The sequence below is a fragment of the Anomaloglossus baeobatrachus genome, chromosome 9, assembly GCF_048569485.1.
Source record: "Anomaloglossus baeobatrachus isolate aAnoBae1 chromosome 9, aAnoBae1.hap1, whole genome shotgun sequence".
Taxonomy (NCBI): Eukaryota; Metazoa; Chordata; class Amphibia; order Anura; family Aromobatidae; genus Anomaloglossus; species Anomaloglossus baeobatrachus.
The window spans coordinates 31075315-31087405 of NC_134361.1; positions in this window are offsets into that span (position 1 = coordinate 31075315).

The window sequence follows — 12091 nt, forward strand, 5'->3', positions numbered from 1 at the left end:
CCAGAGCACCAAACCCATGATCTCAGACCATGTTCTGAATGGATCAGCATTGCGAATACGTACCTCCACTCCTTTCAGAATAGGGCTTTACTGTCCCATTCTTGAGGTTCCAGATCCCCAATCTCAGGATCTCAGCTCCATTCTGAACAGAGATAAGGTGCGCATGCGCTGCCTCTGCTCCTTTCATTTTATATGGGGCTGCTGCCAAGCTTTTTCTTGCAGACCTGTAGACAATGATTGGAACAGAGGTTGAGCATGCGCATGTCATGGTCTAAGGCAGGGATTCTCAACTCCAGTCCTCAGGACCCACCAATAGATCATGTTTTCAGGTTTCCCCTCAATATTAGGCCCCCTTCACACGTCCGTGATACACGTGCGTGTTTGGTCCGTTTCTGTATATACCGGAGACACAGCCAAACGTGCACCAATGTTATTTAATGTTTGAGGACACATGTGCGTTTTTCATTAAGGTCCGTGGGTGTGCGTGCTACGTTTGTGTCTCCGTTTTGCACGGATGCATGTCCGTTTTCAGCACGCAACACGCAGCACGGACACAATGAAAGTCGATGGGTCTGTGCGCACGTCCGAGTGACATGGACGCATCTCTGTTTGCTCCCTGTACGTTTTTTGCTTTTTTTCATGTGATGTCGGTCTTTTTTCTTTTTCTGTTTCGTTCTCTCCCTCAGTCCGTCGGTCGGTCTCTCTCTATGTCTGTCGGTCGGTCTCTCTGTCTTATCTGTCCCTCTCTCACAGTCTGTCGGTCAGTTTCCCCCCCTCTCTCATACTCACCGTTCCCCGATCTCCAGCGCGGCGCTGCACGGCTGTTCTCTAAACTCCGGCGGCTTTTCCTCTTTTGAAAAAGCTGGCCGCTCATTAAACAATCTCGTATTCCCTGCTTTCCCCGCCCACTGGCAAATATGATTGGTTGCAGTGAGACACGCCCACACACTGAGTGACAGCTGTCTAACTGCAACCAATCACAGCCGCCGGTGGGCGTGTCACTATGGAGCAGAGACATAAATAAATTAATAATTAAAAAAAACGGCGTGCGGTCCCCCCCCAATTTTAATACCAGCCAGATAAAGCCATACGGCTGAAGGCTGGTATTCTCAGGATGGGGAGCTCCACGTTATGGGGAGCCCCCCCAGCCTAACAATATCAGTCAGCAGCCGCCCAGAATTGCCGCATACATTAGATGCGACAGTTCTGGAACTGTACCCGGCTCTTCCCGATTTACCCTAGTGCGTTGGCAAATCGGGGTAATAAGGAGTTATTGGCAGCCCATAGCTGACAATAAGTCCTAGATTAATCATGTCAGGCGTCCCCCCGAGAAACCTTCCATGATTAATCTGTAAGTTACAGTAAACACACACACACAACTGAAAATATCATTTATCAGAAATAAAAAACAGTAACAAATTCCCTGGTTCAACAATTTAATCAGCCCCAAAAAGCCCTCCATGTCCGGCGTAATCCAGGATGGTCCAGCGTCGCTTCCAGCTCTGCTGCACGGAGGTGACCGGAGCTGCAGCAGACACCGCCGCTCCTGTCACCTCTACTCAGCAACTGAAGACAGCCGCGCGATCAGCTGAGCTGTCACTGAGGTTACCTGGATCCAGCGGTGGATGCAGCGGTGGCCGCGGGTAACCTCAGTGACAGCTCAGCTGATCGCGATACTCACCTCATTTGTTGCGTGGAGGTGACAGGAGTGGCGGTGTATTCTGCAGCTCCGGTCACCTCCATGCAGCAGAGCTGGAAGCGACGCTGGACCATCCTGGATTACGCCGGACATGGGGGGCTTTTTGGGGCTTATTAAATTGTTGAACCAGGGAATTTGTTAGTGTTTTTTATTTCTAATAAATGATTTTTTCAGGTGTGTGTTTATTTACTGTAAAGCTGGGTTTACACACTGCAACATCGCAAAGGACATCGCTGTAACGTCACCGGTTTTGTGACGTAACAGCGACCTCCCTAAGTCTCTGCTAAGTCGCTGGTGAGCTGTCAAACAGGCAAACCTGGCCAACAACTCAACAGCGATCCGGACCTGCAGAGCGACCTAGCTGGTTGTTGGGGACGTTGATAAGCAGCCTTTTGAAAGGGAAGTTGCTAACAAAGTCTCTGCAAAGTCTTTCACACACTGAAACTTTCCAGCGATGCTTGCTGCACAGCGGGAAACAAAGGACCTAGGAATGGTCCTGAACGATTTATAACGATTACAACTTCACAGCAGGGGCCGGGTCGCTGATGTGATTCACACACTGCAATGTCACAAACAACATCGCTATTGCGTCACAAAACCGGTGACGTTACAGCGATGTCGTTTGAGATGTTGCAGTGTGTAAACCCAGCTTTACTTAAACATTAATCATGGAGGGTATCTCGTGGAGACGCCTGACATGATTAATCTAGGACTTATTGGCAGCTATGGGCTGCCAATAACTCCTTATTACCCCGATTTGCCAACGCACCAGGGCAAATCGGGAAGAGCCGGGTACAGTTCCAGAACTGTCGCATCTAATGTATGCGGCAATTCTGGGCGGCTGCTGACTGATATTGTTAGGCTGGGGGGCTCCCCATAACGTGGGGCTCCCCATCCTGAGAATACCAGCCTTCAGCCGTATGGCTTCATCTGGCTGGCATTTAAATTGGGGGGGACCGCACGCCGTTTTTTTTAATTATTTATTTATATCTCTGCTCCATAGTGACACGCCCACCGGCGGCTGTGATTGGTTGCAGTTAGACAGCTGTCACTCAGCGTGTGGGTGTGTTTCACTGCAACCAATCATATTTGCCGGTGGGCGGGGAAAGCAGGGAATACGAGATTGTTTAATGAGCGGCCGGCTTTTTCAAAAGAGGAAAAGCCGCCGGAGTTTAGAGAACAGCCGTGCAGCGCCGCGCCGGGGATCGGGGAACGGTGATTATGAGAGAGGGGTACTCCATTCCGTCACTCAGGGGATTAGCGGTCACCGGTGAGTCACGGGTGACCGCTAATCAGGACGCGGCACAGACAGAGCCGCGGTATGAGGATGAAGTCGGGTGAAGTTCACCCGAGTTCATTCTCAGCGTGCAACTCTGTCTGCTGTCAGCCGGCATGTATCAACGATATTTTACATCACACACGGACATTTCACACGGACAACACACACACACACGTCAGTTAAGTTTCACGTGCACACACGGCCATTCCACACGCACACACGGCTAGCATACGCAGTTCACACAGATGCCACACGGACCATAAAAACGGACACAAAAACGGAAAACGGACCAAAAAAACGGACGTAACACACGTGCGTGTTTTTTCACGGACGTGTGAAGGGGGCCTTAGACAGGGAATAATTCCACAACCTATACAACATTAAGGAAATCCTGAAAACCTGATTGAGGAAAACCTGAAAACATGATCTGTTGGTGGGTCTTGAGGACTGGAGTTTGGAAACACTGGTCTAAGGTTTCTTGATCTCGGAATCGTTGGGGGGTCCCAACAGTTGGACACTCATCGATCAATACGTTATCATATTGATAGGGAGTAACCTTTGAATATATCGAAATCACCATTGAGCAGAATGTGATTTTCCTTGGATCGTTTCGTCATGGGCCAGTTCCGGTAAAATCAGGATTGCATCAACAGGAAGCAACCTCACTATGGCCTTTGTGATGGCTGTTTGACCTCTTTCGATTTAGTTTTCCATGGAGAATCATTAAGGACACGTCACGGCCATGGTAATCCTGCAATTTCATCGTGATTTGTGCGTGACCAAATGTTGGCATGTAGCTCCTATTTACACTCCTACTCAAGAACCACCTCCTGGTCTATCAATCTTTCTCATCTGATCGCGGTAGATTAGACCACACCGATCAAACATTGATGGCCCATCCTAGGGATAGGCTATAGATTGATATTTCTGGAGATGATGAATGGATTCTATGGTGAACCATTTTTGGTTCCGAAGAACTCTAAAATATGATGGTTGGAGTTATCCGGAAGTGACCTTGAGTGGGATCAGTGAGCGAGGGACGGATTATTGTACACGCAAGATACATTTCTCAAGAACTGAGAGACTTCATATAAATCAAGGCAGCGATTCCAACGTTGGAACTGTTTGTATAGTATCCAAAAAAGGAAGTCCCAAAAACAGAAATGAAAACAACAGATAACCGTGCGACACTTCTTTGGCAAAAGAATGGAATATAAATAATGGAAAGGTGTATCACTCACCACTCGTAAGAAAAGGAAAAAAGGCAAAGAGACAGAAAGTCTGCCCATTGGTATCCGCTCAAAGAGGAGCAGTTGTCCTTCCAACCTTTACAATAATATGGAGGTTGGAGTTCAACTTCCTTCCGAATTCTCCAAATCAGCTCCACCGATGAATAATGGGCAAAAATAGTGCATACTCCTACGGACTGATAAGGGATTTTAATAATACAGCTGAGACTAGACGTTTCCCTCCACTTTCTATAAAGACACATCTGCAGGTTTTTCCCTCCGCTCTCTATAAAGACACATCTGCAGGTTTTTCCCTCTGCTCTCTATACAGACCCATCTGCAGGTTTTTCCTCCCGCTCTCTATACAGACACATCTGCAGGTTTTTCCCCTCCGCTCTCTAAAGACACATCTGCAGGTTTTTCCTCCCGCTCTCTATACAGACACATCTGCAGGTTTTTCCCTCCACTCTCTATACAGACACATCTGCAGGTTTTTCCCTTCGCTCTCAATACAGACACATCTGCAGGTTTTTCCTCCCGCTCTCTATACAGGCACATCTGCAGGTTTTTCCCTCCACTCTCTATACAGACACATCTGCAGGTTTTTCCCTTCGCTCTCAATACAGACACATCTGCAGGTTTTTCCCTCCGCTCTCTATACAGACCCATCTGCAGGTTTTTTCCCTCCGCTCTCTATACAGACCCATCTGCAGGTTTTTCCTCCCGCTCTCTATACAGACACATCTGCATGTTTTTCCCTCCGCTCTCTATACAGACACATCTGCAGGTTTTTCTCACTAACCGACATGAAATCAGAATACGTTTTTCCCATTTTAGGTCAATTAGGAACCAAAATATTTCTATTTGCCAAATGCCAGAATAATGAGAGAATGTTTTAAGGCATTTCAATTAGTTTCTGCAAAGTCAAAAGTTTCCCTCCATTCCATTAGTTTTTGGTGCCATTGCCCTTACACTGTATGACTTGGGGGAAATGTTCTGGACATCCTTCCACAAGCTTCTCACAATAGTTGGTGGAATTTGGGCCGATTCCTCCTGACAGAACTGGTGACGCTGAGCCATGTTTGTAGGTCGCCACTCGCTCTGACCTTTTCAGCTTTACCCATAAATTTCCCATAGGATTGAGATCACGGTTTTATGATGGCCACTCCAAAACATTGACTTTGTTATCCTTAAGCCACTTTGTAACCAGTTTGGCAGTATGCTTCAAATCATTGTCCATTTGGAAGACCCATTTCCACCCAAGCTTTAAGTTCCTGGCTGATGTCTTGAGATGTTCTTCAGTATTGCTGCATAATCTTCTTTCCTCATCATGGCATCTATTTTGTGAAGTGCACCAGTCCCTCCTGCAGCAAAACAACCCGACAACAAGATAATACTACCCCCCGTGTTTCACCGTTGGGATGGTGTTCTTAGGCTTCAAAGCTTCTCCCTTTTTCCTCCAAATGTAACAATGATCTTTATGGCCAAACAGTTCAAATTTAGTTTTGTCAGACCATAGGACACGTCTCCAAAAATTAAGGTCTGTGTTCCTTGTGTGCATTTGCAAACAATAATCTGTGTTTTTTATGCTTCTTTTGGAGTAATGGCTTCTTCCTGGCAGAGTGGCCTTTCAGCCCATGTTGATACAGTACTCGTCTCACTGTGGATAATGACACAATGTTACCAGCTTCCGCCAGCATCTTCACAAGGTCCTTTACTTTTGTTCTTGGGTTGATCTGCACATGTCTGACCAAAGCATGTTCATCTCTGGTACACAGAACCCGTCTCCTTCCTGAGCAATATGATGGCTGGACATTCCCATCTTCTTTGTACTTGCATATAATTGCTTGAACAGATGAATGAGGACCTTCAGGTGTCTGGAAATTGCACCCATGGATGAACCAGACTTGTGCAAGTGCACAATTCTCCTCCTGAGATCTTGGCTGATTTCTTCTGACTTTCCCATGATGCTACACAAAGAAGCAGCGTGTATCAGGTGTGCATTAAAATACATCCAGAGGTGTGTCTCTAATTAACTCAGATGTTGACAATAAACCTATCAGAAGCTTCCAAAGACATGACATCATCATATGGGCTGTCCCATATTGATTAAAGGCAGAGTACGTTTAGTGTATGTAAACGTTTGACTTTGCAGAAAGTAATAAAAATGCCTTAAAATATTCTCTCTTTCTCATTATTCTGACATTTGGCAAATAGAAATAATTTTATCTCTAATTGACCTAAAACGGGAGAAAAACCTGCAGATGTGTCTGTATAGAGAGCGGAGGGAAAAACCTGCAGATGTGTCTGTATAGAGAGCGGAGGGAAAAACCTGCAGATGTGTCTGTATAGAGAGCGGAGGGGAAAACCTACAGATGTGTTTTTATAGAGAGCGGAGGGAAAAACCTGCAGATGTGTCTTTATAGAGAACGGAGGGAAAAACCTGCAGATGTGTCTTTTTAGGTAGTGTAATGTAAACTTCTGATTTCAAATGTACTCACACAAGTAAAGTTCAGAATCGCTCATTGAATAAAATTAGTGAGCGTTCGCGAACAATCAAACCTTATCACATATGTGTGAATGAAAAAAAGATTACTAAAAAATATATCCAGTGTCTTGGACACTTTTTTTGTACTCTGTTGGCAATTTGGTACAGAGTTGCACCATGTCAGCATGGAACACAGGAAATGGTGCATGGGAATCTGTTGCTACGGAATGGGTTTCGCCTGTCTGCCCAGGCTTCTTCTGGAGGCATCTTTCTGTAATTTATATTCTGGCCTTTCCAAAGAAATATAGCATGTGTTACTTTTATTAGTGTTTCCAACGTATTCTGAAATCCCCTCCCACTGAGATTACAATGAACGCCTTCCTTCCCTTTTTATGTTTGTGTTTGGTCTTCTGATTTCCTTTTTTGTAGTTTTTTTGCAATATTTGCTGAGGTCAATGGAAATTTCCATTTAAAAATAATTGCATAATTAAAATCACTCTAAAATTTCTCCACACGTGTATAATAGCTCTTACGCAATTAGCCACCAGTGCGCAACACCAGCAACGTCTGAGTTTTACCTGGACATTGTAGGCTCATAGAGCACCTGCTATGAAAGTGGAGGCAGGTAGGGGCTTCTATTTGACCTTGACCCTTGTGGTCCGGACTTCTGCTCATAGACAAACCTGTTCTGTCCTAGTTCCCTCTATACTTGCGTGGCCACGTTCCCGTTCTTCACTTATGCTGTCCTTGTTTACCTGTCCACCTCCTGTCTTGTCTGTACCTTCCTTGTGTATCCATTCTTTGGGGGACATTTCAAAATGTGAGATGTCTTTGTGAAGAAATATGGTTTCCATAAGGATAGAAGAACATCAAGAGGAAGATCTCAAGCTTCCACTTTGGCTGCATGGTCCTATCATTGTCTGTTGTTGGGGAAGGGCACCCAAGACAGTGATATGCTTTAAAGGGGTCGTCCACAAGTAATTAACCCAATATGGTGTAAAGATAAACAGATACTCAAATACCGGATCCCTGACATAATCCATATTCCTTGTGTGATGCTAGACACTACGAGCAGTATGAATAGAAGGGTAGTCAGACAATCCGAGGTCATAAGCTATGCGGTAAAGTATAAGGTTCAGGGAGCAGACAGAGACATGGTCAGGAAGAGGTTCAAGGTCAGAAGCCGGGAGGTATCGCATAAGGTTCAGGGAGCAGACAGAGACGTGGTCAGGAAGAGGTTCAAGGTCAGAAGCCGGGAGGTATCGCATAAGGTTCAGGGAGCAGACAGAGACGTGGTCAGGAAGAGGTTCAAGGTCACAAGCTGGGAGATAACGTATAAGGTTCAGGGAGCAGACAGAGACATGGTCAGGAGGAGGTTGAAGGTCAGAAGCCGAGAGGTATCGTATAAGGTTCAGGGAGAAGACAGAGACGTGGTCAGGAAGAGGTTGAAGGTCACAAGCTGGGAGGTATCGTATAAGGTTCAGGGAGCAGAGACGTGGTCAGGAAGAGGTTCAAGGTCAGAATCCTGGAGGTATCGTATAAGGTTCAGGGAGCAGACAGAGACGTGGTCAGGAAGAGGTTCAAGGTCAGAAGCCGGGAGGTGTCGTATAAGGTTCAGGAAGCAGACAGAGACGTGGTCAGGAAGAGGTTCAAGGTCAGAATCCTGGAGGTATCGTATAAGGTTCAGGGAGCAGACAGACGTGGTCAGGAGGGGAGGTTCAAGGTCAGAAGCCGGGAAGTAACGTATAGGGTTCAGGGAGCAGAGACACATGTGGTCAGGAAGAGGTTCGAAATCAGAAGCCGGGAAGTAACGTATAAGGTTCTGGGAACAGATAGGGACATGGTCAGGAAGAGGTCCGAGGTCAGAAGCCAAGATCAGAACACTTACACCAGACAGGAGCCAAGAGCACACTGAGCAAACAGGAAGTACGACTGGTGAAGTTCAGACAGAGCAAGCCCAGTAAAGAAACAGAGCAATCACCATGGAACGAGGCACATCTGTGAAGGCACCTCCCAAAACTAAAGTAGACCCTAGTGCTGAAAGACAACCTGTCAGCAAGTGCACAAGACACATAGGAGAGCATATTCAAATGCAAAATTCTCCGCACAGTGGAACTGTGACACCCAGCTTTCTCTTCCAATTGGCATCTCACATGAGCTGGAGGCTGTCTCGTATAGCTTAGATGGAACATCACCTCTGCAACCAATCAGTAGAACATGATTAGTGTGGTCTAAACTGCAGTGACCAGTAGCTACCGATTGACTGCAGCAGTGATGTTCCATCTGAGCTGGAAGAGGCAGTATCCTAGCTTTCTCCACTGGTGAAGGACGGAATGTGACCACTGCAGGCAAACAATAACTACTGATCACTGGAGTTTATATGAAACTAATGAGTATCAACTCAACTGATTGGCTGCATCAGTGACGTTCCATCTGAGCCAGAAGAAAAAGTCTCTTAGCTCTCTTTCTACTGGTACACTGTTGCCCTACCCACGGGGAGCACGGTAGTACGTCCACGGGACCACAGAGTACTGTGGCAGCTAACCCCAGGAACGGACTTGGACAAAGCTTGAGGGAACGGAAGAGATTTATTGATCAGACCGTGACGGGTCAAATAACAAGGGTCTTTGTGTAGACTCCAGAGTGCAAGTACAATCAGCACAAGAGAAGTCCAAATACCCGAAGGTATTGCCGAATAGCAGTGTACAGCAGGTACAACCAGAGCACCAGCGAAGTCCAGTCCAAAGTGGAGGCAGATGGTAACACTGAGTAAGGCCTTGGCGCAGTAGTAGAAAGGACGTAGCCTCAAGAACCTCCTCTGGCGGTGCTTGATCCGATCCAGCAGACATAAGCGAAGTAGTCACAGCCGGAAAAGTGTGGACTCTGTGGAGCACAGGGATCTCATCTAAGGACTGGAGTAGCAGGCAGACTCGACCAGCTCTGAGCGGAGGCAAGGAACAGAGGTTAGGAACAGGAGCATGGATAAACAACAAAGACAGGGGACAGGGACCTGAACGGAAGCAATGCCTCACTAAGGAGCAGGAAGACTATGTTCAGGCACCTCCCAGAAGGGGAAGATGCCTTACATGTCCAGTGCCTCTCCACAATAGGCCAGGAAGCACTTCCAGGTTAAGGCATACTGGCCCTTTAAATTTCAGCAGGATGCGGCAGACGTCTCCTAAGGAAGGTTCTGGAAGTCCTGTTCAGTGCACGCATCCTTCTGGATGAACAGGTCACAGGCGACGAGCTGGAGGAAGGTCCAGGACTGAGATCCGAGTGAGTACCCTGTATGGAAGGAAGAACAGTGGGATGGACAGACCGTACGGAGCCGCATACTGGGCGCCAACCCTCCTGTCCAGTAGGTGTCAGACCCGCGGGTCGAGGCATGATAGAAACAATGTCACCACTGCAGCCCATCAGTAGCTACTGATTGTCTGCAGTTCCTGTGAGGTCCCTATGGAAAACAAAACGAGGAGGAACGTCTGGTGTCCATTAGTTGAGTATCTGTATTTTTCTTTACTTTTACACCACCCCAGGACTAATTTTAATGAAAAATATAGTAGTGGGCAACTCCTTTAAGATTGTGGTGCGATCAGTGACACTCCTATACCTGGTATAATGTTGCGGATGTGAAGACTCATTGATCTCCAGATCCTTTTTTTCTCTTTTCTCGCTATAGGTGCTCTTTATTAACCCCTTAGTGGGCAGTCTGTGTGCCGATGAGTGTTGCTGATGCTCGGTGTACGATCGCCAGCCGCTCAGAAAGCCATGGAACCCATAGGGTGGAGGGGCGACATGACTAGAGGGAAGGGAAGGAGTGATGGGGTTAATGGAAACAGGAATGGTTTGTTTATAAGGCAGAATAAAAGGGATTGGTGGGTAGGAGGAGTTCCCTGGAGGAAGAGGTGGGACAGTTGAGGGGTGTAAGTAAAGGACTTTGACTTACCCCCTCTCTCTTGACTTCCGGATATGGAACGATCTGACTGGAGAGGTTCCTATAAGGTGTCAGGACGTCACCTTCTATTTCTCCATGGAGGAGTGGGAGTATTTAGAAGGACACAAAGATCTGTACAAGGACGTCATAATGGAGGTTCCCCAGCCCCTCACATCACCAGACTTCCGGATATGGAACGATCCGGACGTGCGACAGGATGGCTGCTACCCGGGACCAGCGAATTCATCATGGCAGTGCACGGGCCCCTGGCAGCGCGGTCCCACGCCTTGGCTGCTGGGGGTTAACCCGTTGGCACTTTCCCCTCGCTCCCCTGTCAGCTGCGGGCGGCGTCCCCCCTCCCTCATATCTCAGGTACTTGCCGTGTGCGGGGGGGAGCGAGGAGGAGATGTGAGAGCCCCTTCGGGGACCCTCCGCGGTAGGACGTGGGCAGGGCAGTACTCAGCTGCTGCTCCGGCCGCGGGAGGAATCTCCGTCCGGGTCGCGGCAGCCGGGAGGGGGGCGTGGCTTGTCTGCGGCCTATTTCCGGTCCGAGACGCGGCCTGGATTGCTGGATGCGGCGGCTCCCGGACGGGGAGAGCGCCCGGCGGTGACAGAGGCCAGCTTTACCCCTCGCGGACGGTGGGGGGGGGCCGCGGAGCTGCAGCCAGTGGTGGGTCCGGCACCAGGGCAGGCGGGCCTGGGGCGACGGGTGCCCAGGAGGCGTCGGTGAGTGGGGGTGACGGCAGGGGCCCTGCGGTTTCTGCTTGGTCACCCAGATCAGGTTGCAGCTCCCGGCAGCGGCGGTCTCCCCCAGGAGGGGGAGGGCCCAGCGGACAGAGGCTTTCATGGGGCCCAGGAGGGCTGGATGCGGCGGCTCCTGGCCAGGAGAGCGCCCGGCGAGGACGGAGGCCAGCGTTACCCCCCTTCCCCCGTGGGTGGAGGAGGGGTGGCCGGGGGGCTGCAGCCAGCAAGGGGTCCGGCACCAGGGCAGGCGAGCCTGGTGCGACGGATGCCCGGGAGGCGTCGGTACGTGGGGGTGACGGCGGGGACCCTGCGGTCCCCGCCTGGTCACCCAGAGCAGGCGTGCAGCTCCCGGCAGCGGCGGTCTCCCCCAGGGGGGCGAGGACCCGGCGGACGGATGCCTTCTGGGCCCAGGTGGGCAGGAGGCTGGCGGCTCTGGATGGGAGTCTGCTGGCAGCGGGTCGGGCCACAGGTACCCCCTGTCCTTGCAGGCAGCAGGGGGGGGTCGGGCCAGAAGATGAGGCCCGCGGTGGCAGCCCGTGGGTCGGGACGGTTTCCGGGGTTGTCGCCGCGGGACAGAAGATGGAGCTTGGAGGATGGTGCCCACGCGGCGTACCAGGAGGATGGCCGTGGTGGTGGCAGCGCTTCGGCGGCGTCTGCATTACATGAGCCAGAGGCGGTCGGCTCCAGCGAGGAGGAGGAGGAAGCAGCGACGGAAGAA